A 24,259-nucleotide genomic window follows, 5' to 3' on the forward strand; every position below is an offset into this window, starting at 1 on the left:
ATCGGATAGATATAGAGAAAATCTCCCTCTACACTGTTCTGCCAGACATTGCAAGGGCAGGTACAGCATGGGTTAAATACAGAGTAAAGCTCCCTCTACACTGTCCCATCAACCATTCGCAGGGCAGGTACCACCAAGCTCATGGTCTACAGGATTGTAGTAATACCCGCCCTCCTGTATGGCTTAAAGGCATGGACCATGTACAGTAGACGCTCAAGTCACTGGAGATATATCACCAACAATGTCTCTGCAAGAACCTACAAATCCCCTGGGAGGACTGGCACACCAACATCAGCGTCCTTGTCCAGGCTAACGTCCCCAGCATTGAAGCACTGACCACACTCGATTAACTCGACTGGGCAGGCCACATAGTTCGCATGCCAGACACAAGACTCCCAAACCAAGTGCTCTATGTGGAGCTCCTTCATGGCAAATGAGCCAAAGGTGGGCAGCGGAAACGTTACAAGGACAACCTCAAAGCCTCCCTGATAAAGTGCGACATCCCCACTGACAACTGGGATTCCCTGGCCAAAGACCACCTTAATTCGAGAAAGTGCATCCGGGAAGTTGCTGAGCACTTCGAGTCTCAATGCCGAGAGCATGCAGAAATCAAGCGCAGGCAGCGGAAAGAGCATGTGGCGAACCAATCACACCCACCCCTTCCCTCAATGCTTATCTGTCCCACCTGTGACAGAGTCTGTGGCTCTCATATTGGACTGTTCAGACATCAAATAATTCACTTCAGGAGTGGAAGCAAGTCTTCCTCGATTCCGAGGGACTGCCTATGATGATGATGATGATGATGATGAGGACAAGTCAGGTTAGATGCAGAGTAAAGCTCCCTCTACACAGTCTCACCAGACATTCCCAGGTAGGCACAGCATGGGTTATTAAAGGTTAAGTCTCCTTCTAGCCTGTCCCAAACACTCACAGGGTAGGTACAGCATAGGTTAGATACAGAGTTAATCTCCCCCTACGCTGTCCCATCAAACACTCACACAACAGGCACAGCACGGGTCAGTCAGAGAGTGAAGCTCCACATAGATTGCTCCATCAAACACTCTCATTGCTGGTACAGCACTGGTTAGATACAGAGTAAAACTCCCGCTAGTCTCATTAAACATTCCCAGGGCAGGAACAACACGGGTTAGATACTGAGTAAAGCTCACTCTACACTGTCCCATCAAACACTCGGAGGGAAGATACAGCACAGGTTAGATAAGAGAGAAAAGCTTGCTCTACACTATCCCATCAAGAACTGCCAGGGCAGGTACTGCACAGGTTAGACAGAAAGGTTTAGGCTGGGTTTTCCAGAACTTGGGGCCTGGAGAACAGAAGGCACAGCCACCAATTATAATCAGGGATGCTCAGGAAGACAGATATCTCATGGGTGGGCGGGTGTCAGCTGTGTTTGTGGGGCTGGAGGAATTTACAGAGCTAGGGAGGGGCAAGGTCACGGAGGGATTTGAAAATAAGTATAAGAATTTTGAAATCAAGGCGTTGCTCAACTAGAAGCCAATGTAGGTCAGTGAGCACTGGGGTGATGGGTGAGCTGGACTTGGTGCGAGTTAGGGCATGGGCAGCCGAATTTTGGATTAACACTAGTTTATGTAGAATAGAATGTGGGAGGAGTGCATTGGAATAGTCAAGTCCAGAAGTCACAAAGGCATGGATGAGGGCTTCAGCAGTGGATGAGCTGAGGCAAGAGCGGGGACGGATGATGTTACAGAGGTGGAAATAGGCAGTCTTAATTATGCTGTTGATATCTGATCAAATAACCTATTTCAGGGTTAAGTATGAAACCAAGGTTGCGAACAGTCTGGTTCAGGCTCAGACAGAAGTTGGGGAGAGGGATGGAGTTTGTCACTCGGGAACGGAGTGTGTGGCAATGAAAATTACAAATATCAGAATTTTTCACAGGCTATCACGTGCAAAATGCATGGATGAGTTTTTAAAATTCAATCGGTTCCCAAAATGGGTTACAGAAAGTAAAAGATTTCAAACCTTATGCAAGATGGTTCAATAAAGGGGTGGTTGCAAGTATTTCAGCTGAGTTTAAGGTGAGACACTGCAGTTAATTCTACAACAACCACAACCCATGTACTCAAATGGAACAAGTTTTGGGTATGATAGAAGGCGAACTAGGTGAGAAGTGATATAAGTTAGATTAATAAAAAGCACTAAAATGGAAGAGTCAGTAACAGAACATCAATTAGTCTCCTCTGATCATGGAGGAATCAAATATTCGACAAATTTGTTTGAAACAAAGATAATGTATTCAAAATTATACACAATATTAATCTCCAGCTCAGGTATAGGGGTTATTAAGATCATCAGAAACAAACATGAGGTGCCAGAATGAACATGGTTCAGTGCCCAAAGCAATCACAGTAAATCCTGTTCGAGTCACAAATGCAGTCTTTTTGCTCAGCTCATTTAAAACTGAGATGAGGAGGAATTTCTTCTCTCAGAGGGTTGTAAATCTGTGGAATTCTCTGCCTCAGAGAGCAGTGGAGGCTGGGTCATTGAATATATTTAAGGTAGAGATAGCCAGATTTTTGAGCGATAAGAGAGTAAAGGGTTCCGGGGAATGGGCAGGGAAACATAGAAAATAGGTGCAGGAGTAGGCCATTCGGCCCTTCGAGCCTGCACCACCATTCAATGAGATCACGGCTGATCATTCCCTCAGTACCCCTTTCCTGCTTTCTCTCCATACCCCTTGATCCCCTTAGCTGTAAGGGACACATCTAACTCCCTCTTGAATATATCCAATGAACTGGCATCAACAACTCTCTGCGGCAGGGAATTCCACAGGTTAACAACTCTCTGAGTGAAGAAGTTTCTCCTAATCTCAGTCCTAAAGCATCTACCCCTTATCCTAAGACTGTGTCCCCTGGTTCTGGACTCCCCCAACATCGGCAACATTCTTCCCGCATCTAACTTGTCCAGTCCCATCAGAATCTTATATGTTTCTATGAGATCCCCTCTCATCTTTCTAAACTCCAATGTATAAATTTCCAGTTGATCTAGTCTCTCCTCACATGTCAGTCCAGCCATCCCGGGAATCAGTCTGTTGCAGATTCAATAGTAACTTTCAAAAGGGATTTGGATATATACTTGAAATGGAAAAAATTGCAAGGCTATGAGGGGAAAGGGCAGGGTCGTGAGCCTAACTTGGACAGCTCTTTCAAAGAGCTGGCACGTGATTGGCTGAATGGCCTCCTTCTGTGCTGTAAAATTTAATGAAATTAAAGTTGATGACCTAATGGTAGCATGTTAAAGTCCTTGGCTTTCCCTACAGATCAGTAACACTATCCTTGCAATAAAATGCAAAGAGACACTGAAATGATCTTTTAAACACAAGCAGCTTGGCACCTCTACCAACACTTCGGTACCTGTAACTCGACACAAACACAGATCGCAAACATTCTGCTGGGATGGTATGAGCTTGCTTATTTTGCATGTTACTCCTTCAGACTTGCATCCCTACACATTGCAGGGCAATTAGGTCCTCTTGCTGAGGGCTGAAACCTATCTGAAAAAATTAATAAATTATTTCGATGAGGTCTGCAGCATCAAATGGTCAAAGAGTGTTGATGAACCTTTGGCCACTGGAGACAAGAATAAGACTTTTTTTTTCAACACAGGGTTAAGTTGGACAATTCCTTTCCGAGACACTGCTCAGCTGTCTACCTGCATCGAGGTGCCATTGAGTGGTTGGTTGTTCATCAGTAGACTAGTATCGTCATAATCAGAGCTCGATTTTTTTTTTGTTAGATTTCCTTTTCGTTATTGACTCTTTGAACTAGTCGACATATCCACGTGGGAACATTTGGCTAACAACTCTTTTGGGGAAAACATAATAAATTAATCCAAGTGCCCCCCAATCTGGGGGACACTCTAAACACTTTTCACGTGCCCTTTTTTTTTTGTGATTTTTGTGGGGGGTTTTTTTGGGGTAGTAAAACGATAATTTACAAGTGCCCCCTATAAAAGGAGAGGGGGACACTAAAACCCAGCAATTAAAAAAATTAAACTTTAAAACATATAAAATCAAATTAAAATTTGGTTGCCGGGAGTGACAATGCACTCCAGTCCCTCCGGTGCCCACCTCTCACGGAAGGCCGCGAGTGTACCGGTGGACACCGTATGCTCCATCTCCAGGGATACCCTGGCCCGGATGTAAGCACGGAAGAGAGGCAAGCAGTCAGGCTGAACGACCTCCTCGACTGCCCGCTGCCTGTACCGGCTGATGGCACCCTTGGCCGTGCCCAGGAGCAGTCCTACAAGTAGGCCTTCGGACATACCCGCTCCCCTCCGCACAGGGTGCCCAAAGATCAGGAGTGTGGGACTGAAGTGCAGCCAGAAATTGAGGAGCAGCTCATTTAAATAATGGAACAGGGGCTGCAACCTCGTATATTCACTTAAAACGTGGAACACAGACTCTTCCAGACCGCAGAAATTGCAGGCGGCCTGGGAGCGCATGAACCGACTTAAAAATTTATTGCACGGGCCTACTCCGTGCACCACCCTCCAGGCCAAGTTCCCGATAAATAGCGGGAGGACTCCTGCGTAGAGTGCACTCCATCGGGGACCCCCACCTCCTCCGGATGGCAAGATATTACGCCATGGCGTGTCCGGATGGCAGACAAAGATGGCAAGGTTGAGAGTGTGCAGAAGCAGCCCATACAGGAAACCCTACCGTGCGGAACTGAAAGGCACGGAGGGGATTTCCTCGAGGCGGCTCAAGTTGTGAGGCACCGGCTCCTGAGGGAGGTTCCGGGGTTTGGCGCCGATGAGGAATTTCGTCCAGATGGGGGTCAGTTCAGATGGGATCTCCCCACGTGCTTGAGCCTCCTCGACACACCTAACAGAGTCAGGGCCCAGAGCTGCTTTTAGCGACTTGATGGCATCGGCCATGCAGTGGACGTCGGCTGAATTTAGGCGCCATGCCAGCATGTCTGGCGCCATCCAGCCTGCTCCTCCACCATCGTGCAGGTCCCTGACCATGGCTACCTCGCCAGCCACAGCCCTCTCGTCCGTCTGCCACCTAAAACCTTGATCGTGGAAGTACGGATTCCTGAGAAGCGGCTCCTGCAGGACAGCCGCCACTCCAGCTGGTGGACAGCTGCGCTTGGTGGAGACTTTGTTCCAACTTTTGGCTAACAAATCTGAAAAGAAAATGCCATCTGACTCAATCCTGACATTGGATCCTATTTTCCTTAAATGTACAAGGCAATTTCTTTACTGTCCTGCCCTGTCCCCTCAAGGCGCTAACTCGTGCTGGGGACAGTTTGACAGCACATGGGTGCCGTATGCTACTTTCCCAAGTGGCAATCCTTCAGTAAATGTCCGAAAGGAACTTGACCAGGGGTATCACAACCGAGTCCAAATTTGACAAGTTTTCTTGCAAGTAGGGATCAGTGGATCTGGCCGAAATTCTAGTTTCCTGAGTCCAGGGGCACCGAAACCAACTGTATCTCCAAACTGCTGTCTGAGACCAGCTAGCTCTGCGGAAAGCAGTGATTGAACCTGAAACTATCTCGCCTCTTGGGCTCAGCTGCACACTAGCTATACCAACTACACCATCAGTGGAAACAAATAAGACAACTGTAAGAAGTAGTGAGGTACTGATGTCTGAGTCTGTAATCTGTACAGCGAGACACGAGGTCTTTTCTTGAGCACCCTTCTGCGCTCATAGAAATGTCAACATTTTGCTTGAGTAACTCATTGATTGTTCTGTCTCACGCTTCAGAATAGCAGCTTAGAAGTCTGATGTGGCTTTATGGTTTACATGGGTCCAGGCTTTGGCCTGGAGAAGGTTCTGTCTGTTAAATGTCGACCCATACAATTGGACTGAAATTGCTGTCCAATCATGGTTGAACAACTCTCAAATTGCTTTGCTCTTAGACCTAAATCGGCAATCAGCATGTGACTGATTGATACCTGCCAGCAGCAATGCCACACCCATAGATTGGAGCGTTGCATTATTCTGCCCAGTGGTCAGAACATCTGTGCGAGTTCAGAAGCCCATAATAGTCAGAATACTGCAGGATATATTTCCACAAGGAACAGAACGGAGAGAAACGACAGTCCCTCTCCAACTAACAGATGATACTTCCAATCTTCAAACCTGAGCTTCTTAAAAAGTAGAGCTGAGTCTATGATCAGACCAGCCATGACCTTATTGAATGGGGAGCAGGCTCGAGGGTCTGGGTGGCCCACTCCTGTTCCTATTTCTCATAGTCATATGTACCCAGCATGCCCCGCGGGGGAGAATGTGCTGCACCCAGACTACAGGAACTCAGTGCGCAGGCGCGGATCCTGGCTGTGTTTGGAGCATGCGCGGTGTGTATAATGGCGGAGGAGACATGTTTTGGACAGGCTCCTCAGAAGTGTCCTTTTCAGCGGGACGGAGCGGAGTAATGGACCAGCAGGGAGCCGGGGAGGCTTCATAAACAACCGGTGTCCGCTGCAAGCCCGGAAGTGGGTGAGTTCGGGCAAGCAGGGGTGGCAGATGTTGCTTTGTCTTGTTTTTCCTATCTGTGCTGACACTAGAGCAGCTGATAAGGAGTGAGAGAGTAGGAGACAGAGGCCCAGAGACCAGCCCAACCAGTTGCAGACAAAGATAGAGGGTTTGAAATCGAGAGGTGACGTCGCAGCCAAGCTGGTAAGTGGTTGGCTGTTCGACTGGTAAGTATAACTCTCTTTTAGACTGACTTTTAGATTGGTTTAATTGGCAGCCAACCAATAAGTAGCTGTTTGGTGTTTAAGTAAATTTTAGTAAGTAAATTAATTTAAGGGTTCAGTCATGGCAGAAGAGCTCGGACACGTGTCATGCTCCTCCTGTGTTATGTGGGAAGTCAGGGACGCTTCCAGTGTCCCTGACTACTATGTGTGTTGGAAGTGTGTCCAACTGCAGCTCCTGACAGACCGCATGATGGCACTGGAGCTGCGGATGGACTCACTCTGGAGCATGCGCAATGCTGAGAAACTTGTGCATAGCACATTTAGTGAGTTGGTCACACCACAGGTAAGGGTTAGGACAGATAGTGAATAGGTGACCGAGACAAGGCAAGAGCAGGAAGGTAGTGCAGGAGTCATCTCGCTCCAAAACAGATATACCGTTTTGGATATTGTTGGGGAAGATAACTGATCAGGTGAAGTCACCAGCAGGCAGTTTCATGGCACCGTGGGTGGCTCTGCTGCTCAGAAGGATGGGAAAAAGAGTGGGAGAGCTATAGTGATAGGGGACTCTACTATAAGGGGAATAGATAAGAGTTTCTGCGGACGCAACCGAGACTCCAGGATGATATGTTGCCTCCCTGGTGCAAGGGTCAAGGATGTCTCGGAGCGGCTGCAGAGCATTCTGGAGAGGGAGGGTAAACAGCCAGTTGTCGTGGTACATGTAGGTACCAACGATATCGGTAAGAAGCGGGAAGAGGTCCTACAAGCTGAATTTAGAGAGCTAGGAGTTAAATTAAAAAGTAGAACCTCAAAGGTAGTAATCTCTGGATTGCTACCAGTGCCACGTGCTAATCAGAGTAGAGGGAGCAGGATAGTTAGAATAAATACGTGGCTTGAGCTGTGGTGCAAGAGGGAGGGATTCAAATTCCTGGGACATTGGAACCAGTTCTGGGCGAAGTGGGACCTGAGCTGCAAGGAGGATGCTATCAGGCTGCAGATTGACTTGGATAAGTTAGGTGAGTGGGCAAATGCATGGCAGATGAAGTATAATGTGGATTAATGTGAGGTTATCCACTTTGGTGGTAAAAACAGAGAGACAGACTATTATATGAATGGTGACAGATTAGGAAACGGGGAGGTGCAACGAGACCTGGGTGTCATGGTACATCAGTCATTGAAGGTTGGCATGCAGATACAGGAGGCGGTTAAGAAAGCAAACGGCATGTTGGCCTTCATAGCGAGGGGATTTGAGTACAGGGGCAGGGAGGTGTTACTACAGTTGTACAGAGCTTTGGTGAGACCGCACCTGGAGTATTGTGTACAGTTTTGGTCTCCTAACTTGAGGAACGACATTCTTGCTATAGAGGGAGTGCAGCGAAGGTTCACCAGACTGATTCCCGGGATAGTGGGACTGACATATCAAGAAAGACTGGATCAACTGGGCTTGCATTCACTGGAGTTCAGAAGAATGAGAGGGGTTCTGATGGGTTTCGACAGGTTAGATGCAGGAAGAATGTTCCCAGAACCAGGGGTCAGAGTTTAAGGATAAGTGGTAAGCCATTTAGGATCGAGATGAGGAGAAACCTCTTCACCCAGAGAGTGGTGAACCTGTGGAATTCGCTACCACATAAATTTGTTGAGGTCAATTCACTAAATATATTCAAAAAGGAGTTAGATGTAGTCCTTACTACTAGGTGGATCAAGGAGTATGGCGAGAAAGCAGGAATGGGTTACTGAAGTTGCATGTTCAGCCATGAACTCATTGAATGGCGGTGCAGGCTCGAAGGGCCGAATGGCCTACTCCTGCCCTATTTTCTATGTTTCTATGTTTCTATGTTTCTATGTTTCTATGTTTCTATAATAACCGGAATATCGGCGGATACAGCTTCGAGGCTTTCTCCCGGTCACAGGCCCAAGATAACAGCGGCCATCTTGGTACAGGAAGCATGTTCAGCGTTCCGCCATCTTGATGCAGTTAGTAGCAGAGCGCATGTGCGGCCATCTTGGTGTTGGAATGTTAGTGTCTGGATCTGAAACCAGCCAGAGTCAGTACCTTCAGGGGCGAGGAACCAGTGAGTGTAGAACTGAACCCAGCCAGAGTCAGTGCCTTCAGGGGAGGGGAACCAATGAGTGTAGAACTGAACCCAGCCAGAGTCAGCACCTTCTGGGGAGGGGAACCAGTGAGTGTAGAACTGGACCCAGCCAGAGTCAGTACCTTCAGGGGAGGGGAACCAGTGAGTGTAGAACTGAACCCAGCCAGAGTCAGTACCTTCAGGGGAGGGGAACCAGTGAGTGTAGAACTGAACCCAGCCAGAGTCAGTACCTTCAGGGGAGGGGAACCAGTGAGTGTAGAACTGGACCCAGCCACAGTTAGCACCATTATTGGAGGAGAGGGAGAGGAAACCAGTGATTGTCGAACTGGATTCAGCCAGAGTCAGCCCCATCAAGGGGGGAGGTGAGCCAGTGAGTGTCGAACTGTATGCAGCCAGAATTGGTGGGGAAAATTGGGAGTGGAGGTGAAGCAGTCTATAACATAAGAATATAAGAAATAGGAGCAGGAGTAGGCCATTTGGCCCCTCGAGCCTGCTCCCCATTCAATGAGATCATGGCTGATCTGATCATGGACTCGACTCCATATCCGTGCCCGCTCCGCACAACCCTTTACTCCCTTAAAATGTGTCTCTCTCCACCTTAAATATATTCAATGACCCAGCTTGCACAGCTCTTTGGGGCAGCTAATTCCATGGATTTACAACCCTCAGAGAAGAAATCTCAGTTTTAAATGGGCGGCTCTTTATTCTGAGACTATGTCCGCTAATTTTAGTTTTCCCTATGAATGGAAATATCCCCTCCGCATCCAGCTTGGCGAGCCCCCTCATTATCATTAAGTTTCAATAAGATCACCTCTCATTCTTCTGAACTCCAATGTGTAGAGGCTAAACCTACTCAACCTATGCTCAGAAATCAACCCCCTCATCTCTGGAATCAACCTAGTGAACTTTCTCTGAACAGCCTCCAATGTAAGTATATCCTTCCTTACATACGGAGACCAAAACTGTACGCAGTACTCCAGGTGTGGCCTCACCATTACTCTGTACAGTTGTAGCAGGACTTCTCTGCTTTTATACACTATCCCTCTTGCAATAAAGGCCAACATTCCATTTGCCTTCCTGATTACTTGCCGTACCTGCATACTAACTTTTTGTGTTTCATGCACAAGACCCCCAAGTCTCTCTGTAATGCAGCTCTTTGCAATTTTTCTCCATTTAAATTACAATTTGCGTTTCTATTATTTCTGCTGAAGTGGATAACCTCACATTTTCCCACATTATACTTCATCTGCCAAATGTTTGCCCTCTGACTAAACCTGTCTGTATCCCTTTGCAGATTTTTTGTGTCTTCCACACAATTTTTGTGACAACTGCAAACTCGGTCCCTTCATCCAAGTCATTAATATGGATTGTAAATATTTGAGGACCCAGCGCCAATCCCTGCGGCACCCCACTAGTCATGTTTTCCAACTGGAAAATGACCCATTAATCCCGACCCTCTGTTTTCCGTTGGTTTGCCAATCACCTATCCACGTTAATATATTACCCCCAACCCAGTGAGCTTTTATATTGTGCAGTAACCTCTTATGTGGCACCTTATCGAATGCCTTCTGGAAATCCAAATACATCACATCCACTGCTTCCCCTTATCCACCCTGCTCGTTACATCCTCAAAGAACTCCAGCGAATTTGTAAACATGATTTCCCTTTCATAAATCCATGTTGAATCTGCTTGAATGAATCATGCTTTTCCAAATGTCCTGCTACTGCTTCCTTAATAATTGACTCCAGCATTTTCCCAACGACAGATGTTAGGCTACCGGGTATATGGTTTCCTGCTTTTTGTCTGCCTCCTTTTTCAAATCGGCAAGTTACATTTGCGCTTTCCAATCTGTTGGGACCGCACTAGATTACAACCAATGCTTCCACTATCTCTGCAGCCACTTCTCTTAAGACCATAGGATGCAAGCCATCATGTTCAGGGGACTGTTCTGCCTTTAGTCCCATTATTTTACCTAATACTATGTCATTAGTGATTGTATTACGTAATTTCCTACCTATAGCCCCTCGCTTATCCACTGCTGGGATGTTTTTAGTGTCTTTTACCATGAAGGACTCTTACTGTATTCTGTATTCTGTGCTAGCTTACTTTCATTATCTATCTTCCCTCTCAATCTTTTTTTTAGCCGTTCTCTGCTGGCTTTTAAAAATGTCTTAAACCTCTGGCCTCCCACTAGTCTTGGCCACACTGTCTGTCTTTGTTTTCAATTTGATTCCTCCCTTATTTCCTTAGTTAGCCACGGATGGTTATCCCTTCTCTTAGTCTCTCCTTCTCATCGGGATATATTTTTGTTGCAGGTAATGAAACATCTCCTTAAATGTCTGCCACTGCTCATCAACCGTCCCATTCTTTAATCTATTTTCCCAGTCCATTTTAGCCAACTCTGCCCTCATACCTCTGCAGTCTCCTTTATTTAAGCTTAGGACCCTAGTTTGAGAACCAACTTTCTCACCCTCCAGCTGAATTTGAAATTCAACCATATTATGGTCACTTATTCCAAGAGGATCTTTTAGTACGAGATCATTTATTAATCCTGCCTCATTACACAGTACTAGATCTAAGATAGCCTGCTCCCTGGTTGGTTCCACAACGTACTGTTCAGGGAAACTATCCCAGATACACTCTATGGACTCCTCCTCAAGGCTACCCTGGCCAATTTGCTTTGTCCAATTAATATGAAGTTTAAAATCACCCATAAATATTACCGTTCCTTTATTACAAGCCTCCGTTATTTCTTGATTTATACTCCGTCCAACAGTGTAGCTACTGTTCGGGGGCCTATAGACTCTGCTCACCAGTGACATTCCCTTTATTATTCCTCATCTCCACCCAAACTGGTTCAATATCGTGATCCTCTGAGCAAATATCGTTTCTCACTAACGCACTGATCTCATCCTTTATTAACAGAGCTATCCCACCTCCTTTTTTTTCTGTCTGTCCTTCCGAATTGTCATATATCCTTGAATATTTAGTTCCCAGTCCTGGTCACCTTGCAACCACGTCTCTGTAATGGCTATCAGACCATACCCATTTGTATCTATTTGTGCCGTCAACTCATCTATTTTGTTATGAATGTTATGTGCATTTAGACAAAGAACTTTTAAATTTGTTTTTTTACCTGTTTTTCCTGATTTTTTCTTCTGTCCTTCAAACTCACTTACTACATTTTTGCTTTCTAATTCCAGCTTTACTTCCCTACCGACTGAATCTATTCTCAGGTTCCCATTCCCCTGCCAAGCTAGTTTAAACTCTCCCCAACAGCACTGGCAATCCCCCTCACCCTCGGCGAGAATATTGGTCCCGGCTCTGTTGAGGTGCAACCCGTCCAGCTTGTACTGGTCCCACCTCCCTCCAGAAGCGGTCCCAATGCATCAGGAATCTAAAGCCCTCCCTCCTGTACCATCTCTCCAGCCAGGCATTCATCTGCTCTATCCTCCTATTTCTCTATTCACTAGCTCATGGCACCAGGAGTAATTTTAAATATTACCTTAGACCATGTCACTGTTTATAATTACACATGACCCTGTCTCGGTTTATATTACATTCGACCCTGCCTCTGTTTATATTACACTAGACCCTGTCCCTGTTTATATTACACTAGACAGTATCACTGCTTATAAATAGAAGTATAGAGTACAAACGCGTGGATATTATGATGAACCTGTACAAAACACTGGTTCGGCCTCAACTGGAGTATTATGCCCAATTGTGTGCAACACACTTTGGGAATAATGTGAAGGCCTTAGAGAGGGTGCAGAGAATATTTACGAGAATGATTCCAGGGATGAGGGACTTCAGTTACCTGGACAACCGGAGCAGCTGAGGTTGCAAAGGGGATAGAGTATAAAAGCAGAGAAGTCCTGCTACAACGGTACAGGGTTTTGATGAGGCCACACCTGGTGTACTGAGTACAGTTTTAGTCTCTGTGCATTTAAGGAAGGATATACTTTCATTGGAGGCAGCTCAGAGAAGGTTCACTAGGTTAATTCCTGACATGAGGGGGTTGACTTATGAAGAAAGATTGAGTAGCTTGCGCCTATACTCATTCGAGTTCAGAAGACTGAGAGGTGATATAATTGAAACATATAAGATATTGAGGGGGCTTGACAAGGTGCATTCAGAGATGATATTTCCACTCATAGGGGAATCTAGAGCTAGGGGGCATAGTTTCAGAATAAGGGGTTGCCCATTTAAAACTGAGATGAGGGGGAATTTCTTCTCTCAGGGTTCTAATTCTGTGGCATTCTTTGCCCCAGTGAGCTGTGGAGACCGGATCATTTAATATATTTAAGGCGAAGATAGATTTTTTAGCGATTATGGGAGTAAAGGTTTATGGGAAGCGGGCGGGGAAGTGGAGCTGAGTCCATGATTAGATCAGCCATGATTTTATTGAATGACGGAGCAGGCTCGAGGGGCAAATGGCCGACTCCTATTCTTATTTCTTATATTCCCCTTAGAGCAGGGAAGGTTGAGAGGAGATTTGATAGAGGTGTTCAAAATCATGAGTGGTCTTGCCAGAGTAGATCGTGAGATACTGTTCCCATTGGCAGAAGGGCCGTGAACCAGAGGACACAGATTTAAGGTGATTGGCAAAAGAACCAAAGGCGACACAAGAAAAAACCTTTTTGCGTAGCGAGTGTTTAATATCTGGATTGCACGGCCTGAAAGGGTGGTGGAGGCAGACTCAATCACGGCTTTCAAAAGGGAGTTGGATAAGTACCTGAAAGAAAAACATTTGCAGGGCTGTGGGGTAAGGGCGGGGGAGTGGGACCAGCTGAGGTGCTCTTGCAGAGAGCTGCCACGGGCTCGACGGGCCGAATGATCTTGTTCCGTGCTGTATCCGTTCTCTGATTCTATGGTTCTAACTCTCTCAGCATAAGCCTCTATTCACTTCTCCCTCATATGCTGATCGTAAGTCCATCAATACTGGAAATATGGGGCGACCAATCCAGAGCCGCTCTGTATCAGGGTGGGCGCCGGATGCGGAATTCGCTCCCTGGCCTCCTGTGTGGGTCTGTTTGTTGCATTAGTTTGAGCTGGATTGGAGGAGGGGGAGAATCTGCTGGGTTTAACCCCCAGTACCTCTGGGCCTAGTCGGGACCAACAATTTCCGATGAGAGACTGTCAACGGCGGTGGATTCTAGGGGAGATTAGGTTATGAAACAGACACTGCCCGCACAATGTAGAAGCGTATTATTTTAGGAACAAGTATTTCTATAGAGGCTTTCAATATACAGATTTGTTTTAATCCATTCTTAGGATGTGGGTGTCGCTCGTAGGGCCAGAATATATTTCCAATTTCCATTTGCCCCTTGACAAGGTGATGGTGGGCCTTCTCGAACTGCTGCAGTCCGTGTGGTGAAGGCCTCCCACAATGCTGTTAGGTGAGGAGTTCCAGGATTTTCACCCAGTGACGATGTAGGAACGGCGATATATGCCCAAGTCAGGATGGTGTGAGACTTGGAGGGGAACTTGGAGGTGATGGATTTCCCATGCACCTGCTGCCCTGGTCCATCTAGGTGGGAGAGGTTGTGGGTTTGGGAGGTTCTGTCAAAGTTCTGGTCGAGTTACAGATGTTTAAATTCCTCCCTCCTTCGCCCTGCCCACCTCTCCCTCCTCCCATAGAGGCCAGAGTCTTGTGTAGGCCCAGACCGGGTGGTGGGTTCCCTTCCCTGAAGGACATTGGTGATCAGTTGGGTTATTACGACAATCCGTAAGCTTTCATAGTCACTTTTGTTCTGTTGGCGGCCGCACAAATAGCCAGGTTCATTCAGCTCAATTTCACAACCTGCCTTTGTGTTTTTATGGGTTCTCTCTCACCCACCCTTTTTTCTGTTTGAAACTCACTTTACAGGTTACTAAAGGGGGAAGATTTGTCGACCAGAGGCTCAAACCAAACATCACATTAATATCTGACAGAGTCACTCGATTCATCGGGAATGGAATATCATCGGCCTTTGACCATGGAAGCAAAAAGCACTGTTCACAGCGGGGAGAAACAGTACACGTGCTCTGTGTGCGGACAATGCATCAGCCGATCAGCCAACCTGGAGAGACACAAGTGCAGTCATACTGGGGAGAAACTGTGTAAATATGGGGACTGTGGGAAATGTTTCAAGCTGGAAACACATTGGCGAGTTCACACTGGGGAGAGACCATTCAGCTGGTCCGATTGTGGGAAGGGATTCACTTGGTCAGCCGACCTGCTGAGGCACCAGCGAGTTCACACAGGAGAGAGGCCGTTCACAAACTCCGAGTGTGGGGAAGGATTCACTCAGCCATCTAACTTGCTGATAGAAACATAGAAAATAGGTGCAGGAGTAGGCCATTCGGCCCTTCTAGCCTGCACCGCCATTCAATGAGTTCATGGCTGAACATGCAACTTCAGTACCCCATTCCTGCTTTCTCACCATACCCCTTGATTCCCCTAGTAGTAAGGACTTCATCTAACTCCTTTTTGAATATATTTAGTGAATTGGCCTCAACAACTTTCTGTGGTAGAGAATTCCACAGGTTCACCACTCTCTGGGTGAAGAAATTCCTCCTCATCTCGGTCCTAAATGGCTTCCCCCTTATCCTTAGACTGTGTCCCCTGGTTCTGGACTTCCCCAACATTGGGAACATTCATCCTGCATCTAACCTGTCTAACCCCGTCAGAATTTTAAACGTTTCTATGAGGTCCCCTCTCATTCTTCTGAACTCCAGTGAATACAAGCCCAGTTGATCCAGTCTTTCTTGATAGGTCAGTCCCGCCATCCCGGGAATCAGTCTGGTGAACCTTCGCTGCACTCCATCAATAGCAAGAATGTCCTTCCTCAGGTGAGGAGACCAAAACTGTACACAATACTCCAGGTGTGGCCTCACCAAGGCCCTGTACAATTGTAGCAACACCTCCCTGCCCTTGTACTCAAATCCCCTCGCTATGAAGGCCAACATGCCATTTGCTTTCTTAACCGCCTGCTGTACCTGCATGCCAACCTTCAATGACTGATGTACCATGACACCCAGGTCTCTTTGCACCTGCCCTTTTCCTAATCTGTCACCATTCAGATAATAGTCTGTCTCTCTGTTTTTACCACCAAAGTGGATAACCTCACATTTATCCACATTATACTTCATCTGCCATGCATTTGCCGACTCACCTAACCTATCCAAGTCGCTCTGCAGCCTCGTAGAATCCTCCTTGCAGCTCACACTGCCACCCAACTTAGTGTCATCCGCAAATTTGGAGATACTACATTTAATCCCCTCGTCTAAATCATTAATGTACAGTGTAAACAGCTGGGGCCCCAGCACAGAACCTTGCGGTACCCCACTAGTCACTGCCTGCCATTCTGAAAAGTCCCCATTTACTCCTACTCTTTGCTTCCTGTCTGACAACCAGTTCTCAATCCATGTCAGCACACTACCCCCAATCCCATGTGCTTTAACTTTGCACATTAATCTCTTGTGTGGGACCTTGTCGAAAGCCTTCTGAAAGTCCAAATATACCACATCAACTGGTTCTCCCTTGTCCACTCTACTGGAAACATCCGCAAAAAATTCCAGAAGATTTGTCAAGCATGATTTCCCTTTCACAAATCCATGCTGACTTGGACCTATCATATTACCTCTTTCCAAATGCACTGCGATGACATCCTTAATAATTGATTCCATCATTTTACCCACTACCGATGTCAGGCTGACCGGTCTGTAATTCCCTGTTTTCTCTCTCCCTCCTTTTTTAAAAAGTGGGGTTACATTGGCTACCCTCCACTCCATAGGAACTGATCCAGAGTCAATGGAATGTTGGAAAATGACTGTCAATGCATCCACTATTTCCAAGGCCACCTCCTTAAGTACTCTGGGATGCAGTCCATCAGGCCCTGGGGATTTATCGGCCTTCAATCCCATCAATTTCCCCAACACAATTTCCCGACTAATAAGGATTTCCCTCAGTTCCTCCTCCTAACTAGACCCTCCGACCCCTTTTATATCCGGAAGGTTGTTTGTGTCCTCAGTGAATACCGAACCAAAGTACTTGTTCAATTGGTCCGCCATTTCTTTGTTCCCCGTTATGACTTCCCCTGATTCTGACTGCAGGGGACCTACGTTTGTCTTTACTAACCTTTTTCTCTTTACATATCTATAGAAACTTTTGCAATCCATCTTAATGTTCTCTGCAAGCTTCTTCTCGTACTCCATTTTCCCTGCCCTAATCAAACCCTTTGTCCTCCTCTGCTGAGTTCTAAATTTCTCCCAGTCCCCGGGTTCTCTGCTATTTCTGGCCAATTTGTATGCCACTTCCTTGGCTTTAATGCTATCCCTGATTTCCCTTGATATCCACGGTTGAGCCACCTTCCCTTTTTTACTTTTACGACAGACAGGAATGTACAATTGTTGTAGTTCATCCATGCGGTCTCTAAATGTCTGCCATTGCCCATCCACAGTCAACCCCTTCAGTATCATTCGCCAATCTATCCCAGCCAATTCACGCCTCATACCTTCAAAGTTAGCCTTCTTTAAGTTCTGGACCATGGTCTCTGAATTAACTGTTTCATTCTCCATCCTAATGCAGCGAATTCACGCTGGGGAAAGGCCATTCACCTGCTCTGAGTGTGGGAGGAGATTCACTCAGTCATCCACCCTGATGAATCACCAGAGAGTTCACAAGTGACTTCAGGGGTTGGGATTCTGCTGTTATTGCTGCTGTTAATCACATCCCGACTGAACCATGTTCATTCTGACAGTTGAGGTTTGTTTCTGCTGATGCAAATAACTCCTGTAACTGGACTGGAGTTTAATATTTGCGATATAGACCAAATAAATTAGTGTTGCTTGCAACATATTGCTGTGGATTTTTGTCTTTACCACCCGAGTGTTTAGCATCACCTGGCTGGAGCTCAGTGAGGACAATCTGTGGGGAGGATCGTATGGGAGGAGAACTTCAGCATGGACACAGTCCTTCAGGGTCACACTGAGAGGGGCAAACGGCACTTTGGTCTTTCTCATCACACTTCACTCTCACCAAAGTCACCGTGTGGGGTAATCTTGACGTTGTAAGGTGCGGATGATATCCACCCAAGTGTGGTTAAAGAGATGGGATGGGTGCTCTGTTAGCCCCTTGCCCATATCTTCAACAGCTCAGTAAAATCATGGGTTGTTCCCTGAGATTGGAAGGTAGCACACGTAGTTCCCATTTTTCAAATTGCGCACAAGTCAGAGCTCGGGAATTGAAGGCCCATCAACGTGACCTCAATCACCGGGAAGGTGCTTGAAGGGATCCTGAGAGATGCTGTTTTCCATCATGGGGAAAGGGAAGGGGCCATTAGAGATACTGAACATGGATTCTGGTAAACATGGTCACGTCTTACAAACTAGCTTGAGTTTGTAAAGAATTGTTAGGTTGGTGGATGGGGGAATCTGGTTGACATTGTCTACCTCAAGGTGTCAAGCTCATTTGCTATGGTGGGCCTGATCCAATATCCTGGCACTTGGCATGGGCCACATTCAGAAAAAGCTATTAAAATAGGAATAAATGAAATAAACTACATCGGAATTTACATTTAGATTTGATTTACTGCCGCTGCTCCCGATCCCTGGCACCTCTTAGCTTGAGCATTCAGGAACTGATCCTGCACAAACCATAACCACAAGGATATCGGTGCATGGTTCTGCCTGTGACCACAAGACTGTGTCACTGCCACACACAGATACCGTTTCCTTGTTTCACATCTCCATATAAACACCATCACCCCACACATCCCCTTTCTACATAATTGCAGCAGACATGAGCAAGGACATGAGGCTTATTAAAAGACACATTTCATTACAGCAAAGGTTACACTGGGAGACATGTTCAGTTATCTTCCATTACAGGCAAAATGCCGGGCAAACCAGCAGCACACTGGCACCTGAGCAGTGTCTCATGGGCCTACAGGCTTTTCTTAAATAGATTTTCTGCCTGGATATAAACTTAAACCAGCTTTGCAGACGTGATGCTCTATTCACACATAGAAGTTGAGAGAGGTGCTGTGGGGAACATACTAAGTCCAGTAGCTGAAAGTGATTAACAGACTGGGTTTTGTGTTTCGTGATCCCGGGCGTGTTACCAATACCAGCAAAGACGAAGCCCATGGAATAAAAGGGACAGTGGATACTGTCTCACTGTAAGCGAGTCAGAATGAGAAGCTTTAACAACAGCTGATGTTTCACAAAGGGAGACCTCACCAGACCAAAGGACATTGGAGGCGTTTAATGGGCTGTTTTTGTCACTGGGCTGCAGGAGGCTATTTGTGACAGAAGGAAAGCTGTTCACAGCAAACAAACAGTTTACCTGCCAGTCCAGGCCCATTTTGACCCCCACCTTCTCTCTCTCACTATTGATGGACATTGCTGCAGTAATTGCTCTTCTGACCTTTCCTCTCTTCTCCCTCCTACACCCTTAATACACGGCCCGACACAATCTCCCTCCCCCGACATCCTCACTGTGCTGGAGTCCACGCCAGTCTCCCCATCTGCTCCTTGTTCTCTCCCTGGATCCTGAAACTACAGTCTGCATCCCACTGTACTTAAGGAAGTGGCCCGAGAAATAGTGGATGCATTGCTCATCATTTTCCAACAGTCTATCGACTCGGTATCAGTTCCTATGGACTGGAGGGTAGCTAATGTAAAACCACTTTTTTAAAAAGGGGGGAGAGGAAAACGGGTAATTATAGACTGGTTAGCCTGACATCGGTCGTGGGGAAAATGTTGGAATCAATTATTAAAGATGAAAAAGCAGCGTATTTGGAAAGCAGTGACGGGATCGGTCCAAGTCAGCATGGATTTATGAAAGGGAAATCATGCTTGTCAAATCTTCGAGAATTTTTTGAGGATGTAACAAGTCGAGTGGACAAGGGAGAACCAGTGGATGTGGTGTATTTGGACTTTCAAAAGTTTTTTGACAAGGTCCCACACAAGAGATTGGTGTGCGAAATTAAAGCACATGGTATTAGGGTTAATGTATGGATGTGGATAGAGAACTGGTTGGCAGACAGGAAGCATAGAGTCTGGATAAACGGGTACTTTTCAGAATGGCAGGCAGTTACTAGTGAGGTGCCGCATGGCTCAGTGCTGGGACTCCAGCTTTTTACAATATACATCAATGATTTAGATGAAGGAATGGAATGTAATATCTCCAAGTTTGCAGATGATACTAAGCTGGATTGCGGTGTGAGCTGTGAGGAGGATGCCAAGAGGCTGCAGGGTGACTTGGACAGGCAAATGCATGGCAGATGAAGTATAATGTGGATAAATGTGAGGTTATCCACTTGATGGCTAAAACATGAAGACAGAATATTAACTGAATGGCGACAGATTAAGAAAAGGGGAGTTGCAATGGGACAAGCGTGTCATGGTACATCAGTCATTGAAAGTTGGCTTGCAATTACAGCAGGTGGTGAAAAAGGCAAATGGTATGTTGGCCTTCATTGCAAGCGGATTTGAGTATAGGAGCAGGGAGGTCTTACTGCAGTTGTGCAGGACCTTCGTGAGGCCTCACCTGGAATATTGTGCTCAGTTTTGGTCTCTTAATCCGAAGAAGGACATTCTTGCTATTGAGGGAGTGCAGCAAAGGTTCACGTGACTGATTCCCGGGACGGCAGGACTGACCTATGATGAGAGACTGGATCGACTGGGCCTGTATTCACTGGAGTTTAGAAGAATGAGAGGGGAGCTCATAGAAACATATAAGATTCTGACGGGACTGGACAGGTTCGATGCAGGAAGAATGTTCCCGATGTTGAGAAAGTCCAGAACCAGGGGACATATTCTAAGGTTAAGAGGTAAGCCATTTAGGACCAAGATGAGGAGAAACTTCTTCACTCAAAGTTGTTAACCTGTGGAATTCTCTGCCGCAGAGAGTTGTTGATGCCAGTTCGTTACATATATTCAAGAGTGGGTTAGATATGGCTCTTACCTCTAAAGGGATCAAGTGGTATGGAAAGAAAGCAGGAAAGAGGTACTGAGGTGAATGATCAGCCATGATCTCATTGAATGGTGGTGCAGGCTCAAAGGGCCGAATGGCCTATTCCTGCACCTATTTTCTATGTTTCTATATTTCTAACTAACTCTTCCCCCTCCTGAAGTCTACAGGCTCTAAAAGTGAAGCTTGGTGGCCCTCAGTCCCTACTCCTTGATTTACCTCCCCTTCTATCCTCCTCTTTGTCCCTTGGTTGTGTTCCACACTCTGGGTCTTGGGCCTTCCCTGGGGATTCTCTGTATGAACAGGGTGTGTGTGTTGAGACAGGATGTCCCAGCTCTCCACATTTAAAGGGACAAGGAGAGGACCAGCTTGGCTGAATGGCCCTGCTTAGTGACATCACTGCAGCGCCGAGCAACCACCCTCCCTGAGCCCTGCTCATTATGGGCTGGGTTGAGGTCAGTGCTGTCACAGGAAGGGCAACAGGAGCAGGATTCGAGCCGTGTGGAGCCCAGGATTATTGGGGAGAGGTACAGGATCAATTTATACCTTATTGAGTGAGAAATGTCAGTGTCCCAGACACTCCCTGTCCCTCAGTATCTGTGTTGAGGAGCGACCGATGGATTCAATCTGTATCTAACCCATGCTGTGCCCGACTGGAGAGTGTTTGATGCTGGCACGAGGTGCTCAGCTCAATGAACACAACATTTTACCCAGAGATGATCAGATAAACCCATCAGCTTCTCCCCTGGACACAGGCCCTGAAGGACCGGGAGTGTCTCTAATAATTTAGCTGGTGCCCTTGATTAAATTTAAGCACCTCACATCTCTTTTTTTAACAATTTGTTCATGGGATGTGTGTCTCGTCTCTCACCTCTCATTCTTCTAAACGCTGGAGAATATAGGCCTAGTCTACTCAATCTCTCATAGGACAATCCCCGCATCCCAGCAATCAGTCTGGTGAATCTTCATTGCACTCCCTCTATAGCAAGTTTATCGTTCCTTCGGTAAGGAGACCAAAACTGCACACAATACTCCAGGTTTGGTCTCACCAGGGCCCTGTATAATTGCAGTAAGACGTAAATACTCAAATCCTCTTGTAATAAAGGCCAATAAACCTATTGTTTTCTTAATTGCTTGCTGCACCTGCATATTAATTTTTTAGCGATTTGTGTGCAAGAACATCCACGTCCCTCTGAACAGAATGTTTCCCAATCTCTCACCATTTAAAAAAAATAATCTGCCTTTCTATTTTTACTATACGTGTCTAACTTAACATTTCTTCACATTATATTTCATTTGCCATGTTCCTGCCCACTCACTGAGCCTGTACATATCCGTTTGAAACCCCTTTTCTTCCTCTTCACACTTACATCCCCAACTAGCTTTGTAGCCTCAGCAGACTTCGATATATTACATTTGGTCCCCTCATCCAAATTATTAATATAGATTGTGAATAGCTGGGGCCCAACCACCGATCCTTGCAGCACCCCACCAGTTACAGCCTGCCAACCCGCAAATCACCCGTTTATTCCTACTCTCTGTTTTCTGTCCATTAACCAATCCTTAATACTTGCTCGTATATTACGTCCAACCCCATGAGCCCTAATTTTGTTTAATAATCTCTTGTGAGGCACCTCATCGAATGCCTTCTGTAAATCTAAATACACCACATCCAGTGGTTCCCCCTTATCTATCCTGCTGGTTACAACCTCAAAAAACATTAACAGATTTGTCAAGTACAATTTCCCTTTCATAAATCCGTGTCGATTCTGCCCAATCCTGTTATTAATTATTACGTGCTTAATAATAGATTTTAACTTTTTCACAAGTCAGGACTACCAGTAATGCACGGGTTAGATACAGTGTAAATCTCACTCAATTCTGTCCCCAACACTACCCGAGTTGGTGCAAAGTAAATCTCAGTCTACAATATCCCAAGCACTCCCAGGGCAGGTACAACACAGGTTAAACACAGAGTACATCTCCTTCGACCCTGATCCAGCCATTCCATTGCAGATACAGCATTTGTTAGATATAAAGTAAATCTCCCTTTACACTGTTCTATCAAACACTCGCAGGGCAGGTACTGCATTCGTTAGACACTAAGTAAAGCTCCCTCTATACTGTCCAAATAAACACTCCTAGAACAGCTACAGCACAATTCAGATAGAGTGTCATTCTCTTTCTAATCTCTCTTTACAATTGTGCACAGTTTTTGGTCACCTTATGTAAGGAAGGATACACTTGCCTTGCTTAGATACAGAGTAAAGCTTCCTCGAAACTGTCCCAACATACATTCCAAGGACAGGTACAACACAGGTTAAATGCGGAGTATATCTCCCGCTACCCTGTTCCAATATTCCAGAGTAGATCCTGCATTGGTTAGATATAGAATAAAACTTCTTCTACACTGTTGCATCAAATCACAGGGCAGATACAGCACGGAATATATACAGAGTAAAGCTCACTTTGCAATGTCGCATCAAACACTCCCAGGGCAGGTACAGCACAGGTTAGACACAGGGCACATCTCCCTCTACCCTGTCCCTACCATTCCAGGGCAGGAACAGCATGAGTTAGATACAGACTAAATCTCCCTATATACTATTGCACAGGACATTCCCAGGGCAGGTACTGCATTGGTTAGATATTAAGTAAAGCTCCCTCCGCACTGTCGAAATAAACATTCCAAGGACAGGTATCGCATAATTTAGATACAGTATAATTCTCTCTCTCTTCTCTCACTATAATTGTACAGGGCCTTGATGAGACCACACCTGGGCAGTTGCACAGTTTTGGTCTCCTTATCTAAGGAAGGGTATATTTGCCTTGCTTAGATACAGAGTAAAGCTCCCTCAACACTATCCCACCAGATATTTCAAGGGCAGGTACAACACAGAATAGATATGGAGTATATCTCCCTCTACCCAATCCCAACCATTCTAGGGCAACTACAGCACAGGATAGATGCAGAATAAAGCTCCCTCTACACTGTCCAATCAAACACGCCCAGGGCAGGTACTGCTTTGGTTGGATACTAAGTAAAGGTCCCTCTATACTTTCCAAATAAACACTCCGAGGGCCGGTACAGTATAATTTAGATACAAGGTAATCCTCTCTCAAACCTCGCTGTACAATTATACAGGGCCTTGGTGAGATCACACCTGGAGTATTGTGCAGAGGTTTGATCTCCTAATCTAAGGAAGAATATGCTCGCCTTGCTTAGATACGGAGTATATCTCCCTTGACACTGTCCCAAGCATTCCAGAGTAGATACTGCATTGGTGAGATACAGAGTAAAGCTCCCTCTACACTGTCCCATCAAACACTGCCAGGGCCGGTACAGCATGGGTTAGACAAAGAGTAAAGCCCCCTCAACATTGTCCTAACAAACACTGCCAGAGCCAGTACAGCACAGGTTAGACATGGAGCATATCTTTCCCAAACACTCCATAGCAGGAGCAGAACGGGATAAATACAAAGTAATTTCTCCCTCTACAATGCTGCAACAAACAC

General features: G+C 46.1%; 1 pseudogene; it reads left to right on the forward strand.

The window, feature by feature from the left end:
* The first annotated feature begins 6,940 nt into the window (after window positions 1-6,940).
* The window catches only part of LOC139235420 (zinc finger protein 132-like), a 111,478-nt pseudogene continuing 94,159 nt past the window's right edge, over window positions 6,941-24,259 (forward strand).

Source organism: Pristiophorus japonicus, chromosome 23 (genome assembly GCF_044704955.1).
Source record: "Pristiophorus japonicus isolate sPriJap1 chromosome 23, sPriJap1.hap1, whole genome shotgun sequence".
NCBI lineage: Eukaryota > Metazoa > Chordata > Chondrichthyes > Pristiophoridae > Pristiophorus > Pristiophorus japonicus.